The following is a 19,823-nucleotide window of genomic DNA, read 5'->3' as shown; positions in this document are numbered from 1 at the left end:
CTCAGATGCAGCAACTTCTTACTTGCCATGTCTCCAAAGGCAAGGGAGATAAAAGCAAAAATGGACTATTGGGACTTCATCAAGATGAAAACCTTCTGCACAGCAAAGGAAACAATCAACAAAACTAAAAGACAACCAACAGAATGGGAGAAAATATTTGCAAATGACATATCAGATAAAGGGTTAGTATCAAAAACCTATAAAGAGCTAACCAAACGCAACACCCAAAAAACAATTAATCCAGTTAAGAAATGGGCAGAAGACATAAATAGACACTTTTCCAAAGAAGACATCCAGATAGCTAACAGACACATGAAAAGATGCTCAACATTACTCATCATTAGGGAAATACAAATCAAAACCACATTGAGATACGACCTCACACTGGTCAGAGTGGTTAAAAGTAACAACTCAGGCAACAACAGATGTTGGTGAGGATGTGGAGGAAAGGGAACCCTCTTGCATTCCCTGGGTGCAAACTGGTACAGCCACTCTGGAAAACAGCGTGGAGTTTCCTCAAAAAATTAAAAATGGAACTACCCTACAATCCAGCAATAGCACTACTAGGAATTTATCCAAAGGGTACAGGAGTGCTGATTCATAGGGGCATATGTACCCCAATGTTTAGAGCAGCACTATCAACAATAGCCAAATTATGGAAAGAGCCCAAATGTCCATCAACTGATAAATGGATAAAGAAAATGTGGTTTATATATACAACGGAATACTACTTGGCTATGAAAAAGAATGAAATCTTGCCATTTGTGACAACGTGGATAGAACTGGAGGGTATTATGCTAAGTGAAATAAGTCAGTCAGAGAAAGATAGATATCATATGTTTTCACTTATATGTAGAATTTGAGAAACTTAACAAAAGACCATAGGGGAAGGGAAGGAAAAATAAGTTACAAACAGAGAGGGAGGGAAACTATAAGAGACTCTTAAATACAGAGAAAAAACTGAAGGTTGATGGGGGTGAGGGGTTGGGGGGGTTAGGGAAAATGGGTGAGGGTCTTTGAGGAGGGTACTTGTTGGGATGAGCACTGGGTGTTACACGTAAGTGATGAACCATGGGAATCTACTCCTGAAGCCAAGAATACACTGTTTACACTGGAGGCTAGCTAACTTGACAATAAATTATAAAAACAAAAAAATAAAATAAAACAAAACAAAAAACACTGTCCTCTTAAGACCAGTTATTAGATAATGTTATCAAAATGGTTTGCCGAATTCAGTCAAGTCACTTTGTATGTATGTACTTAACCATGATCAAAACAAGTTCCAATACCAATATTTATTTGGATAAATTTAAATTTAATTAATGTTAGTTGTTGTTATTTTTTCCTTCAACTTAAGATAGGATAAAACCAGGCAGCTCCCGGTTTATGTTCAAGGTGTTCACAGATCCCCAAAAAAGAATTACCAATTTGGCATCATTATCTTCAAGATTATGGTTTTGCCAAAGAAAACTCAATTAGAAGAAACTTCCTGCTACTCCAAGCAGAGATAAGCACGTGAGTAGTTGGAATTCATCTAGCTTTGTGGGTGAGTGAAGAAGAGCCAAACATCACTGGGATGCAAGATCACAGCGTTCTACACTGGCATGTTTAAGATCAGTCGACAACTGAAATGGGGCCTTGAATTGCTACCTTTCGAGAGATTTTGTCATAACAAGGAAGGTAGTATATAATTGTTGATTTTCCAAAAGACAAGTCTTCATATACTTAAATGAACCTTATGTAGAAGTTTCACTATTAGGAGGATATAATCAACCCAAATTCCAGCTCCATTTGACAGGGAAGAGTTGACTCATGAATAGGGTCATTCGACAGATATTTTCAGCCACATGAATAAGGTAAATCCTTTGACTGGAGGCCTTGATGTGGCATTGAAGATACTGACGAAAAAAAAAAACAAAAACAAAAACTTATTGTTAGGTACAAGTTGCCACTCTGGAAAGGGATACTGAAAGCAGTTAACCCTGGAGATAGTCCAGCGCTGAGAAAATTCTTCAGGTTATGGATTAAAATGACAGAGTCCTGAAAACTTCACTATAAACAGAAACTTACAAACACCTATAAGCACTGCAAGCCACACTGAAGGGGTCTTCTGTGTGGTCAGAGGTAGAGAGCAGCAAGGATTGCTTGCCATAGCGGAATGAATCAAAAACCACTCCACTGTGTCAAGTTTGCCTCCCGGCCAAGCAGAGCATCCTTCTCCTTGAATTTACTTTTTACCTTATTTGATAATTTTTTAATTCATATTCAATATTTGAAGAAATGTGAGGAAGATATAGCTCTTTATAAATGTTGCTTTGTCATCTATGTGAAGAAAACCAAATTCCAATATAGAGTTAATTGTGCTAATATGTAACTAATGGAAAGTCCTTGGATTTCATTATATTTCCAAGGATCCAAGACCCATAAAGACTAAGAAGTATTGTTTGATAGGCATACTACAGATGATGAGGCATATATTGGTTCCTCTTCAAATACACTACAGGTGTTGGTCAAAATTGTGTTGAAAGAGACGCCTCAAATTACTTAAGTAAAAACTGAAGTTTAGTCGCTTTAATGAGTGAGGTTTTTTCATGGTAAAGCTGGATCTGGGTTTAAAGTGATATACTGAAGCAGGCTTGTGCTCTCTCTCTTTCCACATTGTGGAAGTAAATGGCCACCCACAGATCAGTAATCCCAACAGAAAGCTGCAGCTCTTACCCTGAAGTTATGAAAACAAGAGTCACATGGACTCTTGGGTCAAATGCTGATCCTGCTACCTACCCATCATTCTCACCTGAGATTCTCAGGTGTCCACTTTATGATTACAGATAGGTGGAATGATCTCCAGTTAACTTATGCCCCTAAGGAAATGGAATTCTCTTACCAGTAACAGAGTAGTAAAAGTGGAGATCTATGCATTGTCCACCCAGGAGAAACAAACCCTTTACCCCATAGATGTAACCTGGTTGTGTTGAACAAGCATGACATAAGGATTGTGATCGCGGTGACAATTAAGTTATGTCTCTTACCTTGGCTTCAAGATTTACTCAGTTCTGGTAATATCCCCTTACCTTGAAAGAATATTTGGACAGGTCCATGATTTTTGTGATCACTCACTTGCAAAAAACAAAAGTTGTTCAGTTACTATCAGTAGTAAACACAGTTTCAATTTAAAAATTGGACATCCAGTACAAACTCGTAAGCAAAATCTTTAACTTGATTCACCATTGAACGTTCTTTTAGCCCAAGCTTGGATCTGCTCTCTCTAGAGGCATGCCATGGGAAGGGAGGAGGGAGGCAGAGGGAACAAAGTGTGAATCCCTCTGGACTCTGCTCTTGCCCTTCCTCTCTTCAGAGACTCCTTAAAACACGATCTCTCTGCTACACTGCCCTTGATCAGGCAGATGACTCCCTAATGATCTTATATCATTTTGTTCCACACTCATACTATGTATGTTCACCTTCATTCTTTTTCTGCTGAGATTTTCTGTCCCTTATTGGACAATATTCATGACGTCCTACACATGTCCAATCTCTGGCTCATCCGTGTGTATTTGTTATCATAACATAACCCAGCTGCTCCTGATTAACTCACACACACACAAACAACTCTCTCCAATAAAGTGTCCTGACCAATTTCCTCTTTACTACATCCTGACTCCTTTTTATAGACCTTAAGGAACAGGTTTTTAGAGATGGTTACTTTCTAATTCCGCATATGTAAGCTTCATGTGGGAAGAAAATTTTAACTGCTTTGTTCATTGCTTCATTCCCAGCACCCAGAGTAACAAGTGACGTATGCTAGGCATCACGTGGTGAATAAATCAATATGAAATTGGAGACTGTCATTTAAGTGATCTGATGTTGATCACTGGTGCCTCTGTCAAAATGGAGACAGGAAAGATCCAGTTATAACATCATATTAGACATGCACAAAAAATTCCCACATTTCCTCTGCCTAATATAGTAAATACAATTATCCCACTCACATTGAAAATGCACTTATACTTCCCCAGAGGCAGAGAACACAAAATCAAATCCAGCTACTATGGAAAGTGGCATGTCCAGGATCTCTTAAGAAGCACACTCTTTTTAGTCCAATGTGATTTGTCATGTTTGGCAATATTTGACTCAAGTGTAGGTTTAATCACCCTATGTTCTGGTTATCTATTGCTGAGTTACCAAACCACTCCAAAACTTTGTGGTTGAAAACAATGACATTTTGTTCATAAGTCCATAATTCTGGAAGGGTCTGGTGGGGGCATGCCATCTCGGTGCCCTTTGGAGTCAGCTGAAAAGGCTTGAAGGATGATGGCTGGCATCATCTGGAGACTCAGTCACCCTTAACTGAGATGGTGGCAGGGGTACAGACACATAGATTCTTCTTAAGGGCACTTAGCTGCCCCAAGTAAATGGTGATTTGGTTCCAATGGTGAGTGTCAGGTGGATGAGGTGGAAGTTGTATGCTTTTTATGTGCAGCCTCAAAAGTCGCAGTGTCACTTTTTCCATGGTCACAGGATTTCCTAGATTCAAAGAGAGAAAATACAGACTCCTTACACATCTCAATGAACATGTGTCAACATCACACTGTATCAAAAGCTTGAAGGATGGGCTATATATCATCGTGATCGCCTTTGGAAAACACACTCTTCCATACCCCAAATCTTAATCACAACAATGAAGACAGGCAGAATTCCCACATTTGGAAAAAGAGCAAAAGTAAAGCAACAAATAGTGGTCCCGTGCCTGACACCAGGCCTCGTGGCCAGGAAGACAAGGCCTTCTCTCCTGATGATTGTTCCTCAGGCTGCCAGTCTGGCGGCCACCAGTTGTGTGCCCACCACAGTCTTAACCTGAAAGGGTTTAGGGAATAAGTCTCTATCTTTGACAGCTCTCTTTTTGTTAGTGGTGTTCTGAAGCTCTGAGAAAACACAATTAAGAGAATTAATCACCACAGTATTTTGAGGATCCAGGCTTCTCTGGAGTTACCTAAAATCTGAGTTGCTGGTCAATTACATGTCTCTTACTTTCACCAGTTAGAATGCTAGTCCAGGGGCCTGCTTGCCCTCAGATACAGCACTGCCTTTGTGCTATTCTCAAACTTCGTGGACTGTTCTCCATATTCCCATGTGATCTGTGTTTTGCTAGAAAGAAGAAACCAGGAATTTCTCCCGGTGCCTTGAGTGGCATCTCTGGCTGCATTTTTCATCATTCCGTCCTCTGGGTTTCAAGAACACTTCATCCTTCCTTTGCTCTCTGGATTCAGGGAGATGGAATGCCCTACTTTTTGCTCATCTCTGGGTTGACATATCATCTATTTGACTCCTCTCAGTGATTCCATCATCTAACTAACTCCACTATTCAATGTTCTTTGTTTCAAATTCTTAAAAGTACTTAGTATTATTTAAGCTACTGTTACTCTGTTTTAGGCATAGCAACTGAATCTATAATTTGCAAATTAAAATAAGTCTGTAGAGTGTTCTTTAAGTTGTGACTTAACTCATTTTAAAGTTTATTAAAATAAACTGATTAAATTAGCTTATTCACTTTCAGAGAAAGGAAGTATTTATTGAACATTTATTACAGATGATAGCTTTTATAAAGCATTCAATTCCCACAATTCAAAAAAATTGGAGGATCACCCTGCTTTTATAGTGAAAAAACTGAAAGATAAGTTAATTAAGTAGTTTACCCAGTGTCTGATTCTTTATTATTCTTCCCACTATACCATAGTACACATTGCCTATTTTATTTTTTATCATTGGTCTTAATCATGCTTTGAAAATTGCCATTGGGTGGCTCAGTTGGTTGGGGGTCCGACTTTGGCTCAGGTCATGATCTCATGGTCTGGTCCATGGGTTTGAGCCCTGCGTTGGGCTCTGTGCTGACAGCTTGGGGCCTGGAGCCTGCTTCGGATTCTCTCTCTCTCTCTCTCTCTCTCTCTCTCTCTGTCCCTCCCCCATTCATACTCCTTATTTCTCTCTCAAAAATAAACATTAAAAAAATTAAAAAAAAAAGAAAATTGCCATTTGTTATTTAATAATAAATTTTAATGTTTTAGTAAGTACCTCCAAATCAGAGCTATTCGTATTCTTCATAAGTACCTTTTCATCTATACTTTGATAAATCAAAGGTTTGGTTGAGAATTACTGTAGGAATCCAATTAATAAACAAACATGGAGGGAGAATTAAGGCATTTCAGGATGAATGGACAAAACCAAATCACCAATAATTACTTGAAATTTTCACTATTTGCATACTAATCTCATAGAGCCTAAAAAATACATTTAATTTGTAGAAAAAAACATCATGAATAAATTAGTATTAGTATTGAAATAAACAGGTTAATTGCTTACACAGTAGGTCTGACATTAGTTAGAAAGAAATCATATTGAATTAATACAATGTTCTCATTAATATAAACTATATTATCAGTTACTATAGTGTCACAAAAGGGGTCCCCCATAAAGTGATGGTTTAGTTGAAGCTACATTTGCATTGAAAATGATGAACAGTGTCTAAGCTTATTTGGTGTCACCTTGAAACATGTTTGAAAGCCCAGGAATACATATCTTTCATGTATATTTTATTTCATGTAGACTAATTTAGTGACAACTTTAGTTTTTCTGAGTTTCTTTGGGGAGAGAAAGAAAGAAAAAGTCTTGAGTGTGAGGATATAAGCCAAAGAAATGTGTCAAGCTGAAAGTGACAAAAGCTTCTGTGGCAGGCAGGATTCTAAGATGTTCCCCAGTATTCTACCTCTGGTGTACACACCCTGCATAATCCCCAAGTCTGCAAATTTAATGTGTTTTACTCCTGTGATTAGGTTATGACATATGACACCATTAACCTTGAGATGGGGAGGATCATCCTGGAAAGCTTGACCCAATCTTATGAGCCCTTTAAAAATAGAGAATTTTCTATGGTTGCTAGCAGAAGAGGAAGTGGAGATTGGAAGGGCAGTTCTCCATTGCTAACATGGGGAGGACATCATGCTTAGAAATGGGAACAGCCTCTAGGACTTTAGAGCTGAGTCCCATCGGACAGCCAGCAAGGAAACAAGGATGTTAGTCCTACTACAGCAGTGATGAATTCTGTCAATAACAAGAATGAGCCAGGAAAAGGACCTTAACTCCACATGAGGACATGGCCAGCTGACACCCAAATTTTAGCCTGAGCAGAAGAACCCCACCACGCTGTGCCTGGACTTCTGACCTATAGGAGCATGAGCTAATAAACAGATGTTGTTATAAACTGCTAAATTTGTGGTGATCTGTTACACAGCAATAGAAAAGGAATACATCTCCAAAGGTGGTGTGAACAGATCCTTTTCAGCACACTGGGAAAGCATGGGGTGAATGGAACACGGAGGGACTTCTGCACATACACTTCCTCCATATGGTCATGCTAGGACTCTCCACTCTACTCTGAACAACTGGAGTGGGCTTAGGCACTATGGGGGTTTCATTACTCAGCTTTAGTCCAAAAGCATGTATAGTGTCCTAGTTATCAAGAACATTTTGATCCAAGGCTTGGATGAGGTCGAAGCTTGACTCCAGCAAGGATTTTGGTTCATAACAATACAGACATTAGATGTTAGAAAAATCGTGTCATAAATACTTGGTCTCCAAATGTAAATCCACTGCTCTACAGTAAGATGTATCACAGTCATTGAAAAGGGTGAATTGTATTTTGTAGAATGATATGGCTTTCTTATTGCTTTATTTATTACCCAATAAATAGAATCTGAATTTTTGGGAGTTCTTGCTTGCAAATTGGCAATTTACAGATATGCAAAAACATAATCCCCAAACCTAAAACATTGCTCAATGTTATGCTGACGATGACTTTCTTACTTCAAAGATAATAGTAAAGCATATTATTCATTTTTTTAGCAAACTGAAACATTCTTGAGAAGTTACACAAAAAATGTTTTTTTAAAATAACATGTTTGTTATTGAACAGAGTAAATTTTAGAGATGCAATTCGTTGCCAGCCCTTGCCTTTTGCCTCTGTCTCTTTAACTATGGTAAATGTGAGGTCACAGCAGCCTGTTTAGATAGTGAAGTTAACCTTATTAATAACAGTATATGCCACAGATTGTTCCAAGTCATACTTCAGTATAAAATGGGTTCTAAGTTTTATCGGTTTGCTCAATACCTAAAAAAAGAGACATAGTTAGCATTACCACTATACTGGGCAGTCAGGTCATGAACACACTTTTGCCACAATGTGATTTTAAAGTATAGCAGACTTTGTATTTTACTTAGGCTCCAGATACTAGAAGAATTTTATATAGTGCAATGCTGTATCAATTATTAACCAAAGTGTGGTATGTGGGTCATGTGAGATGACTTTAGATTGCAACCTAAGAATATTTTTTTACTTAAGTAGTTAGAAAATAATATTATGTGTTAAGCATAATATTTACGGCAGGTAAAACCATAATGCTGATTTTAAAAAATAAACATATTTAAGTAGGAATGGAATGGAATAAAATAAAATGATTAGGTAAATGTTTTTTAAGTATTATATAGATATGCCAGAAATTGAGAGGGATTGAAAAATGATTAAAATTTGGGAAACAGTGCATTGCCTCTAAACTTTTTACCTCTTTTGATTTTTAGTTCTAAAATTAATTGTATTCCTTTACTCTTTCAAAGTATATTTTCAAAGTCATCAAGTTAATGTCAGCAATTAAACTTTTTTGAAGAAATTGAAAGCATTTATTTATTTAAAATTTTTTTTAATGTTTATTCATTTTTTTGAGAGACAGAGAGAGACAGAGCATAGGCAGGGGAGAGGCAGAGAGAGAGACACACACACAGAATTCGAAGCAGGCTCCAGGCTCTGAGCTGTCAGCACAGTGCCAGATGTGGGGCTTGAACTCACTGACCATGAGATCATGACCTGAGCTGAAGTTGGATGCTTAATCGACTGAATCACCCAGGTGCCCCAAAAGCATTTATTTTTAATTACTTGAATATTTTACTAAATGATTCAAAAACTACATTCTCCTACACAAAGGTTCTAGATCCAAACTTCTCTGAGTGTTATGATGTATTTAAAATCCAATCAGAATAATCTATTATTTATTTATGAAGTAAATAAATTGCATAATTATTTATTTATGTATGCATGAAACTCTGCTTCATATAAGAGTTTAATTTAGGGGGGCACCTGGGTGGCTCAATCGGTTAAGCATGAAATTCTTGATTTCAGCTCAGGTCATGATCTCACAGCTCATGAAATCGAGCCCTGTGTTGGCCTCAGTGCCAACAGTGTGGAGCCTGGTAGGGATTCTCTCTCTCCCTCTCTCTCTGCCCCTCCCTCGCTCATTCTCTCTCTCCCTCTCTCTCTAAATAAACATTTTAAAAAGCATTTAATTTTTGAAATGAGTATATTTTGATTTAGTTAATATAAGTGACCATCAACAATCATCGCTTACTTATATTGCTTATATTGTATGTTTTAAAGGTTTTGTATATATTTATATATACTTATATATTTTAAAATTTTTTTTTTCAACGTTTATTTATTTTTGGGACAGAGAGAGACAGAGCATGAATGGGGGAGGGGCAGAGAGAGAGGGAGACACAGAATCAGAAACAGGCTCCAGGCTCCGAGCCATCAGCCCAGAGCCCGACGCGGGGCTCGAACTCACGGACCGCGAGATCGTGACCTGGCTGAAGTCGGACGCTTAACCGACTGTGCCACCCAGGCGCCCCAATATACTTATATATTTTAAAAACATATTTTAGTATATCTATACACTAAAGGATTTTCATGTGTGTATGTATTTAGTTGTTATAGATTACACAGTAACTGAAATTAATATCTACACTTTGATCAGTATTTGATCAGTGTTTTGATAATAGAAAATACTGATATGTTTTAATCATCACTTGTGTTTAGTATAAAACAGAACTAAGTCACTTAGTGCTTTTGGTGATGAGCAAAACTACTATTTGGTTATGAGATATTTTGCACACCTACAAAATAAATTAGAATTCTCCCATTCCATGCTTAGGGCCCTCCATATTTTCTGAATCCTCCCAAGATTATCAGCAATGAAAATGCATAATGTTTCATATTGTGGTCTGCCTCATTTGGTGTTAGTTACTACAGTTATTGCCTCTGTCTATATCTCACTGTGTGATTGACACCAAAAGCAATCTTGGGCTGGAGAAACAGATTCTTCTTATTTAGGTGCACCCTGGAAGGCGTTATAATTACATACTCAAGGGAACTTATGCTGAACACAATTTTACATTTACATTATGGACTCTGCCTGCAGGCAGTGACAGTAAAGAATAATGAGATGAAGCCAAAGATTTCTGCAAACTCTTCTCTCTGCAAAAAAATGGGGGGAGGGTAGACTCAAGGGAAAGAAATACTGTAAAATTTCCATGTCAGATAGAAGAAAAATAACATTTAATTTGAAAGGAATGTGAGAAAGAAGATTGTGTTAGGGAACAGGCTAAGCTGATGTAACAAAGAGACCGAGAATACATTAGCTCACAAAAACAAAACAAGAAAGATAATTTTAGCTTTCTCTCAAGTATTAGTCCAGAGGCAAGCAGGCGATGCAAGGCAAGCAGAGGACTCCCCTGGACCACCTATTCAAAACTGGCTCACCAGACTGAGTCTTCAGTCAAGACCAAGGGATAAAAGAGAGAGGAGCACACACCTAATTATGTCAAGAGCAAGACTGGGAAGTCACATGTATTTCTTCCCTTTGCATCCCATTGTCAAGAACCCAACCTTACTTATCTACAAAGGAGATTGGAAAAATACAGTCTCTGGCTGGGCAAATACTCATCAAAAACTCGAGGAGTTTTACTATTAAAAGGAAAAATGGAGAAAGAATATTGGAAAACAGAAGTCTTGCCTTTGGCCTCCAGTGCCCAAGTGTCCACATGCACCAATCTTCCCAAACAGAAAGCACAGGCCCTCCCCAGGGAATTCAGCTCAAAGTTCATCTAGTTATTGTTCCCATTTCAAAATCTCGGATCTCCTAGTGGTGTTCATTTCTGTCCATCTGATTTGGAGACGGACCTTCAAGGACTAACAATTTACTATCTTAGAGACAAGTTACTCGCACTCCCATACATCTCAATTCAAAATGATGAAGATGAAGAGCTGCAATAAAAATTACCATTCTAAAAGCAAAGAATGGCAACACTGCAATCACTATGATGTATTCTATCTGGCAGGAATTGAAAAGATTTCCTTACTAGACAATAAAGTAAATTCCTTGGTTAGGCTCTGGTTCTGACTTCTGAAATGAACTCATTTGTCCACTTGCTCCCCATGGTCCCTGGCCTCACCCCTGAAAGATTCATTCTTCTCATTATCTACTGTGGTGTCTGCTTATGTAAGCCTGGGCCCAATCAGGAGAGAGAAAACATGCAGTAATTTGAACAAGAAGTGTTTAATATCAAGAATCACTGAGGCTCCTGGCTGGCTCAGTTGGTAGAACATTCAACACTTGATCTCAGGGGCCTGAGTTCGAGCCCCATGTTGGTGTAGAGTTTACTTGAAACATGAACAAATAAAATCTTTAAAAAATATATCAAGAATCACTAACTAAACAGGGGTTTGGAAGAATGAGGATTTGGCTAGTTAGGAGCAAGAACTCCAGAGAATATAGGAATAGGCTTAGATAAGGGCCTCAAGGAAGAAGCCCCCCAAGGACTGAGATCCAGACCTTGTTAAAATTGTCAGCACAGCTCACTGAATGGTAGAGAAGTCACTGTGGGATTGACTCAGTGGAATTTGCCAGAAATCCACCCCCTGGTGTGCTAGGGATAGCTATTCATGGGGCTAGGTCTTGTCCTAGGTATTCCACTGTGAAATTGCTCAATGGAACTGTTGTTTCTGGGAACTGCAGACAGTTATAAGTTGGAGGAGATGGGCAATGGAGAAGAGCCTGCCAAGTGAGCACCAGGATGAGAAAAGAACACCTCTTTCTCCTGCAGTCTGTTCTCAGCACCTTCTATCGACAAAGCTTAGTACTACACCAGTTATCAGGGAAAAATACTTAAAAAGGTGAGCTCCATTTTTGTAGAACAGTCAATGATGGGTAAATTTGGAGGTGAAGGACATTAAGTTGATCATTGGACATATCTGAAGTGAGTTGTTGGGGATATTCCCCTCTGGAATGTTACAAAAACTAGCCTTGGTAACTTTGGGCTTCTTAGTGCAGGCGACAAGTTTGCGAGGGGGGGAGGCAGATAAAGGAGTTACTGTAATGGTGAATGTAATTCATCCTGATCACCATGAGCTAGAGTTGCTAGTACAAAATGAAGTGAGTGAAGAGTATATATTGAGCCCAGGGAATTCACTAGGGTGTCTCTGTGCCTCTATGCCTGTTGATCATGATGAATGGTAATTACAGCAACTGCAACCCAAATATGATATGGCAAGTAAGGGGTCAAAGTCTTTAGGGGTGAAGGCCTGGATAATCACACCAAGCAAGTGACCAACATCAGCTGAGATGCAAGCTGAGAGACAAGGAGATCAAGAAATCCAGAAAACGTGGTGGAAGAAGGAAATGATGAATATCAAAACAGAGGCAGGACTAGCTGCAGTAATAGGACCACACTTATTTCAGTAATGCTGTCATGTTAAGTGTGCTGAGATCATGACCAGGCATCATTTTACAGGAACTCTATAATGGATTGCAATTAATGCAGGACACCAGCAGATCTGAGTGGGGCAAAGGGTGTGTGTGCTATTGGACATCTCGTGTGCACCATTTTAATCTCCTTGAAGACACCTCATGCTCCAGCTTCCAGTATGAAGTTGCTACAGCACTGCCTGTGTTCTCCTCTAGGATTTTGGTTTCCTGTCTCACATTTGGGTCTTTCATCCATTTTGAATTTATTTTTATGTACGGTGTAAGAGAGTGGTCCAGTTTTCCCAACAGCATTTGTTGAAGAGCCGGTCTTTTTTCCATTGGACATTCTTCCCTGCTTTGTCAAAAATTAGCTGACCATATAGTTGTGGGTCCATTGCTGGGTTTTCTATTCTGTTCCATTGATCTTTGTGTCTGTTTTTGTACCCATATATATCTGCTACCCAGAAGAGTGGGGTGGTTAACACCCAGAAGCAATTTCAGCAGGAAATGAAAACCAATAAGAAAAACGAGTCCTCCTTTTCCCTCCCAAGGCAGACAGTTTTGGAATGCATTTTGTGAGGGTATTCTGAGGGTTTCATGGGATGGAACACCTGGCAATTTTAGTAGTGACCAACTTAACTCTTTTCCTGTTTTCACTCCCCTCTCCCTCATCCCCGCTCTGGGAGTCACTTCTAACATAAACTACTTGCCTGTCAGCCTTTGTTTCAGCGCAGCCCCATTTAATGTCGAAGGCTCCACTCCAAAAGGATGTCTAGAAATCCAAGCTCCTTCACTCTGTTGCTTTCAACCCTAGAGTTCCATTCTACTTCTCTGCATAGCCAAAGTTGACTCACCAGCACCAGGTCCGTATTTCCTCTCAAGGATGGGAAAAGAGAGAGGAAGATAAGCACATTGCTTTAAAGGAAGTGACCTGGAAGCTGCACCTATCACCTGTGTTTACTTATCATTAGCAAGAACTTACTCACTTAGCCACTCCTACTGCAAAGGAGCCAATAGTCTCTAGCTGGGTCCATTGGTGGGCTTTCTATTCTGTTCCATTGATCTATGTGTCTGTGGTGTGCCAGTACCTGTATATATGCACTACCCAGAAGAGTGGGGTGGTTAACTCCTGGGAGCCACAGCCAGGTAAAACTTTGCTGATCCTGTTTCTAGATGTGGGGGGTGAGACAACATTTGGAGGTGGAATGAACAGTCTGCCACAAAAATAGAAAACGTAGTGATGTATGTTAAGAATCTTCTGAAAATATTCCCTTCACCACCAAGTAGAAATCTCTGGGATTATTGTGGCATAGAAATAAGCACCAATACTGCCCTTGCCTGGCACTAGTTCTGCCATTTCTCCCAACCAGCACACACTATATTTATTTGCCACTTGTTTTTCATTTTCCCTAAATTATCAACATCCACCTTTTGCCTGTTCACTTCTTTGAGAACTTTGTGATGTCTTTTGTTATGACTTTTTTTTTTAATTAAAAAAAAATTCCTTTAACGTTTATTTTTTTTTTTTAATTTTTTTTCAACGTTTATTTATTTTTGGGACAGAGAGAGACAGAGCATGAACGGGGGAGGGGCAGAGAGAGAGGGAGACACAGAATCGGAAACAGGCTCCAGGCTCTGAGCAGTCAGCACAGAGCCCGACGCGGGGCTGGAACTCACGGACCGCGAGATCGTGACCTGGCTGAAGTCGGACGCTTAACCGACTGCGCCACCCAGGCGCCCCTAACGTTTATTTTTGAACGAGAGACAGTGCATGAGTGGGGGAAGGGCAGAGAGCAAGGAAGACACAGAATCTGAAGCAGGCTCCGAGGCTCTGAGCTGTCAGCACAGAGCCCAACACAGGGCTCGAACCCATGAACTGCAAGACCATGGAGCTGAAGTCGGACGCTCAACCGACTGAGCTACCCAGGCAACCCTATGATTGCTTTTTATATTAAGAACAGTACTTCTATTTCTCTTTTGTTATTATTTATTTCCTTTTTTTATTTCAGACATTTTCTTTAGTGTAGGTTTGTATTTTACCTATTTTGGAGTTCTTGTATATAATGGCTGTCGGAGGCCTATTTATTTTGCTCCACTGATTTGTCTTGATTACTGCCAGTGTGTCTCACTTTATTAGTCTAACTTCATAAAACATTCAGTGCCTCCTATGTTTCCTGTGTTGTTCACCTTTTTCCCATCTTCACACCTGTTTGTTCTTCCAGATGGATACTGGAATTATTTTTGCCAGATCCAAAAGTAAATTCCACTGAGTTTTTATTGGAGCAGTGTTAGTTCAATAATGCAGTATGGGAAGACTGACATATTGCTGTTTTTCTCATATAGAAACCTGGCTCGCATTGTTTATACTTTTCTTTTATGAATCTCAGTGAAGTTTAAATTTTCTACCTTTCACTCTCCATATCTAAAGTTTTTTTCTAAATGTTTTCTACTGTTTGTACTGTTTTTTAGCCTTTAAAATTGCTTTGTAGCATAAATATGCTAGTATCTAGGAAAACCATTGGTTTTTATATCTTACTTTTGTGTTAAATAACCTCATTGAAATCTCTCATTAGTCCAATTTTTCTTTTTTTTTAGTTCTAGTAATTTTTCCACTGATTTTCTTTGGGTTTCCCAGGAAGACAATCATTTTGAAGGCTGATAATGATAATTTTGCCTCCACTTGTCCAATAGTTAGGCCAATTACTTCTGTGTTCTAGTTTTTTCATTGAGTTCATTAAACACTACCAAAGCAGAGCTAAGTCACAGTGGTGACAGCAACCATTTTAATATACTATTACATATGTTATGTTATTTGCATTATATTTATGTAGTTAACTTGCATCTGTCATAAGTGAGATTACCGTCTATTAGATTTAGTATTTTTCTCAGATGTTAGTGCTAACTTGAAGAAATGCATTAGGAAGACTTTTACCTTTCCTCTGTTGTTTCAGAGTTTATAATAGCATTGGAATTGGCTCAGCCTCAGAAATTTAAAATAACTCAATACCTCAAATTCTCTAGGCTCAAAGTCTTTTTTTTTTTTTAATTTTTTTTTTCAACGTTTATTTATTTTTGGGACAGAGAGAGACAGAGCATGAACGGGGGAGGGGCAGAGAGAGAGGGAGACACAGAATCGGAAACAGGCTCCAGGCTCTGAGCCATCAGCCCAGAGCCTGACGTGGGGCTCGAACTCACGGACCGCGAGATCGTGACCTGGCTGAAGTCGGACGCTTAACCGACTGCGCCACCCAGGCGCCCCTAGGCTCAAAGTCTTTGAGGGGTGTAGTTCAGTTACGTTTTAAAATATTTCTTGGTTATTGATCCATTAACAATTTATGTGCTTTTGGTATCGTTTTTGGTAGTATTTTTTTTTTTTTTTGGAAAATCATTGATTGTACCAGGGTTATCAATTTTTAGCATAAAATCCACATGTAATTTTTATTTTTTTCTCTTAAACTAGGGGCTTAAAATCCAAACCAAAAAAATAAAAGTGCAGGAAAATAAAAAATCACTGAAAAAAATCTCACCACTTGGATAACATTGTGATGGACATTTTCCATGTATTTCTCAGTCTTTCCAGTGAGAGTCCTTTATACTACTCTTTGCATAATTTTCATAGAAATTATACTTATCTTTTTTTGTGATTATAATAAAAATGTGGTCATTCTACAAAATTTGGGGAAGGTATAAACTCAGATATTAAAATTGCCCTAGATTTGTCTGTTTGGCAGTAGGTAATGTTAATACTTTGCTGCTATTCCCTTACATCCTGTTAGCATAATTATCATAATGATACACTGGTCTGAAAGGCAGTGCAGCAGTTAAGGGAACTGGCTCTAGAACTAGACTGTTTCGATTAAAATTCTGGCTCCTCCATTTATCAGCTTTGTGAATGGGGTCAACTGCATAGTTTCCCTGCCTCAGTTCCTTCATCTATGAAATGGGGACAGTAATTACAGCAGTTATCTCATAGTGTTACTGTCAGGATTAAATAGATACCCAGTGCCTGACACTCGAGAATTGTTAGTTGCCACTATCTGTAACTAAACATAAAGACATTCACAAGTCCTCTATGAAGGATGAAGAACTGAATAAATTGTCTAAAGCAAAATTACTCAAGCCACTCAACATAAATCTTAAGGTTATTAAGAAATAATGTCTCAAGGTTCTGCACAAGGCAATGCAGCACATCATCCTGCCCTATGCAGTTCTGCAGCATAACAGCCTGGCTTGTTCATTACTACATCGTTTCAGCAAAGAGACTAAATAAATGAGTAGGGATGGAGTGGCTATAACTCCCCTTCCTTGCTGTGGAGGTCAAAGTTCAGAGAATAAGGAGGCATAGCAGGTCCTTTTGCTTTTTTCAGCAGTGTCCACTTTATCCCACCAGTTCTGTACTGTGGGCTCACAGGTTAGTGTCTGTGGTGGTCGCAACTCCCACCTCACTTCCGTAACTACCACCTACTTTTTTCTAGTCTACTTGCTCTCTTACACAATTCTAGACCAAACTTTTCCAATAATGCTTTCTTAATATCTTCAGCCTCTAATCCCATGGACACATGTAGCAATAATGAATTTCAGCCACAAATTCCAGGATAGGGAGGGGCTTTTTCCACATTGAGTTTTGGATATTAGACCATATTTGCCACTGTTGGGCTGTCTCTTATTCATGACTGAAGGCCTTTTCAAGCACGACACTCTCAGGCAAGCAGGATCCTTCTGACACTTCCAGGCCTCCTTACATGCACAGGAATCATTCTGCTGCTCTCTCATGCCACAGTTAGTCATGAGAAATCTGGTGAGAATTCTCAGGCCTGTCACCTGAGTGAGGTGGCAAACCTGGCTGTCACATTCCCAGTGTGTCTGGACTTTCTGTTTACCTCCTACCTCGGCCCCGCCCCCATGAAACCAGGGGTAAGCCATGGTGTTTCTGCATTCTCTGCTCCCTTCAACCCCAGCTATCCACATTCCAAGGAATCTTTCCTGGTCTTGAAATACAAGAAGCTTTTCTTTGACATCATTATGCAATATATTTTTTTAAATCATTATGCAATCTTTTAAACACAGTTACTTGGGGATGGGTTCATGAGATTAAAAAATACTTAAAAGGCCTTTATTTAACCTCAGATTAAGATGGCAGCAGGACATATTAGACACCATGTTAAGTCCAGGAACTTTGAAGCTGAAATGACTAGGAAATAGGAGATGGTTCAACAAATAGGCAGTTAATTCTGAAGTAAGTTAATGAATCTGATAGAAAATAATCTTGATCTTAGTCATCTGTTTCAAAATATACTATTTTTTAAAATAATACTTTTGCCTCTGAGTTTTCCATATGAATGACAAGCATCCAATTGAAACTAGAAATGTATTTTACGTTGATAGTTCCTCAAATACTTAAAATTTTGTAAGGATGGGTTAATGATTATTAGACAAAACCCTTAACCATGTGTGTATCATTGATGATGCAAAAATGATAGATGAAAAGGGAGGGAAAGAGAAAAAAAAAGGAAAAGAGGGAAAGAGAAAAAAGAAAGGGGAAGAGAGAAAGAGAAAGAAAGGGAGGTAGTAAGAGACAGGGGGAGGGAAGAAAGAGAGGGAGAAAAAAGAATGCAGGACTAGAGCTCCAACAATTCCTGGAACAAAAACTCCTACTAAAGATCTAGGAAGAGTAAAGGTCTGCTGTCATCAAGTATATTTTCTAAAATTCAGCTTTTTCATTTTATCCTGTATGGTCATCTCAGTGATAAAATTTGCCAGGCAATTGCTTAACTCCACTTCAGTTTACCTTTGCAAACAAAGTTACTGGGTCAACATAAAAAATTCAAACAGTTTCAAAAGTGGGACATTTTGAAAGCATTTTGTTTGCTAACACAAATATACCTTATGGTTAACTATTTAGTAGAAATTGATCACCTCGAATTTGGCCCAATTATTCAATGAGTTTAAGACAAAACTGTGTCAGGAGGACATAGCTTATTAAATCATGGTTAAAGTGTAAAAATCAACCAGTGGTCTCAAGCTTTTCTTCAGAGTCTTAGTAGCACATACTGTCTTTAGCATTGTATTTTTAAAAAGTGGACAAAGGTCAAGACTAAGTTATTCTCAGTTACTTAAAATACAATAGTATTTATATAACATGCTTATTTAATTTCTGCAATGTAACCTCACTAAATTCACCATTTTAAGAGGGCAAAACACTTCTATAGTGGTGAGAAGTCTCAAATTCAAAATCAGAAACTTATTCTCTGTCAGTAGCATCAATCATGACCAAATGGTTTCACTGGGCACTAAACTGCACATTCCAGCTTTGGCTGGAGAAATCTGTAAAATACTAGATTCTTCATATTAAACAAGGAGAAACATATCAAGACCAAATCAGTGAAACACTTGATTACTGTATTTATGCATGCTAAACTAGACAGAGTTAATTACCTAAATGCTATAAATACCTATATGCCAAATGCACACACGGTATCAGCCACTGTCCCTGAGCTCAGGGAGCACTTACTTGCTCAGGGTTTTATTTAGTACCAGTTACTTCTTCATTTGACTAATTCTAATTTACACATGTTAAGTTTATCCCAGAATCACTGATGTCTTCTTGAAGACACACCAGTTATCAATATATACTTTCATAAAGACTTGTCAGTTCATTGAGCAGTTTACTGCCCAAGGACTCCAGCGATCTGGGAGAACAGTACTGAAAGTAAAAAAAAAAAAAAAAAAAAAAGTGGTTCTGACGTCATGGACCCATTTCCTAAATTACAAAGCAGGAAAACTGTGAGTTAACTTCTGTCTGAAATCTCTTCTGAACCATTTTTATCACATTATGACACATCAGTAAAGCCCTCAGAAGCCACCAGGTCACGACACATCACATATGAAGTCCTGGCCCTTAGCCCTGCCATTTACAGACTGTCTTTTTTCTATCCTCTACGTCAAAGCAAGCACAATCTTGACTCTGGACAAAATTTGGCATCAGATGAAGAACGTTAGGATAGTGTGGAAATCTACTGCCATAAATCAGAAAATACACTAATTGTAAAATTATATTTGGGAGTGATCTTGATTCATTCAACAGATATTTACTGAATGTCTATTTTGCACTCATCTTGGGGAATACAAAATAAGATCTGCTTGTTGTTTTCAAGGAGCACACGTATACTAGCAGGTGTTATCGCCAGGCCAGAGAGCAGT

At 38.6% G+C, this 19,823-nt stretch overlaps 1 long non-coding RNA gene across 1 annotated transcript in view; it reads right to left on the bottom strand.

The window, feature by feature from the left end:
- The window catches only part of LOC116737930, a 36,804-nt gene that overhangs the window by 4,957 nt on the left and 12,024 nt on the right, over positions 1 to 19,823 (bottom strand). Inside the window, exon 3 of the long non-coding RNA XR_004343273.1 lies at positions 1,736 to 4,524. This is a non-coding gene — a long non-coding RNA (uncharacterized LOC116737930). The remainder of the gene's footprint in view (positions 1 to 1,735; positions 4,525 to 19,823) is intronic.

Source organism: Lynx canadensis, chromosome A1 (assembly GCF_007474595.2).
Source record: "Lynx canadensis isolate LIC74 chromosome A1, mLynCan4.pri.v2, whole genome shotgun sequence".
NCBI lineage: Eukaryota > Metazoa > Chordata > Mammalia > Carnivora > Felidae > Lynx > Lynx canadensis.
Note: the sequence above shows the minus strand (reverse complement) of the source record. Positions and strands in the feature narration are given on the sequence as shown.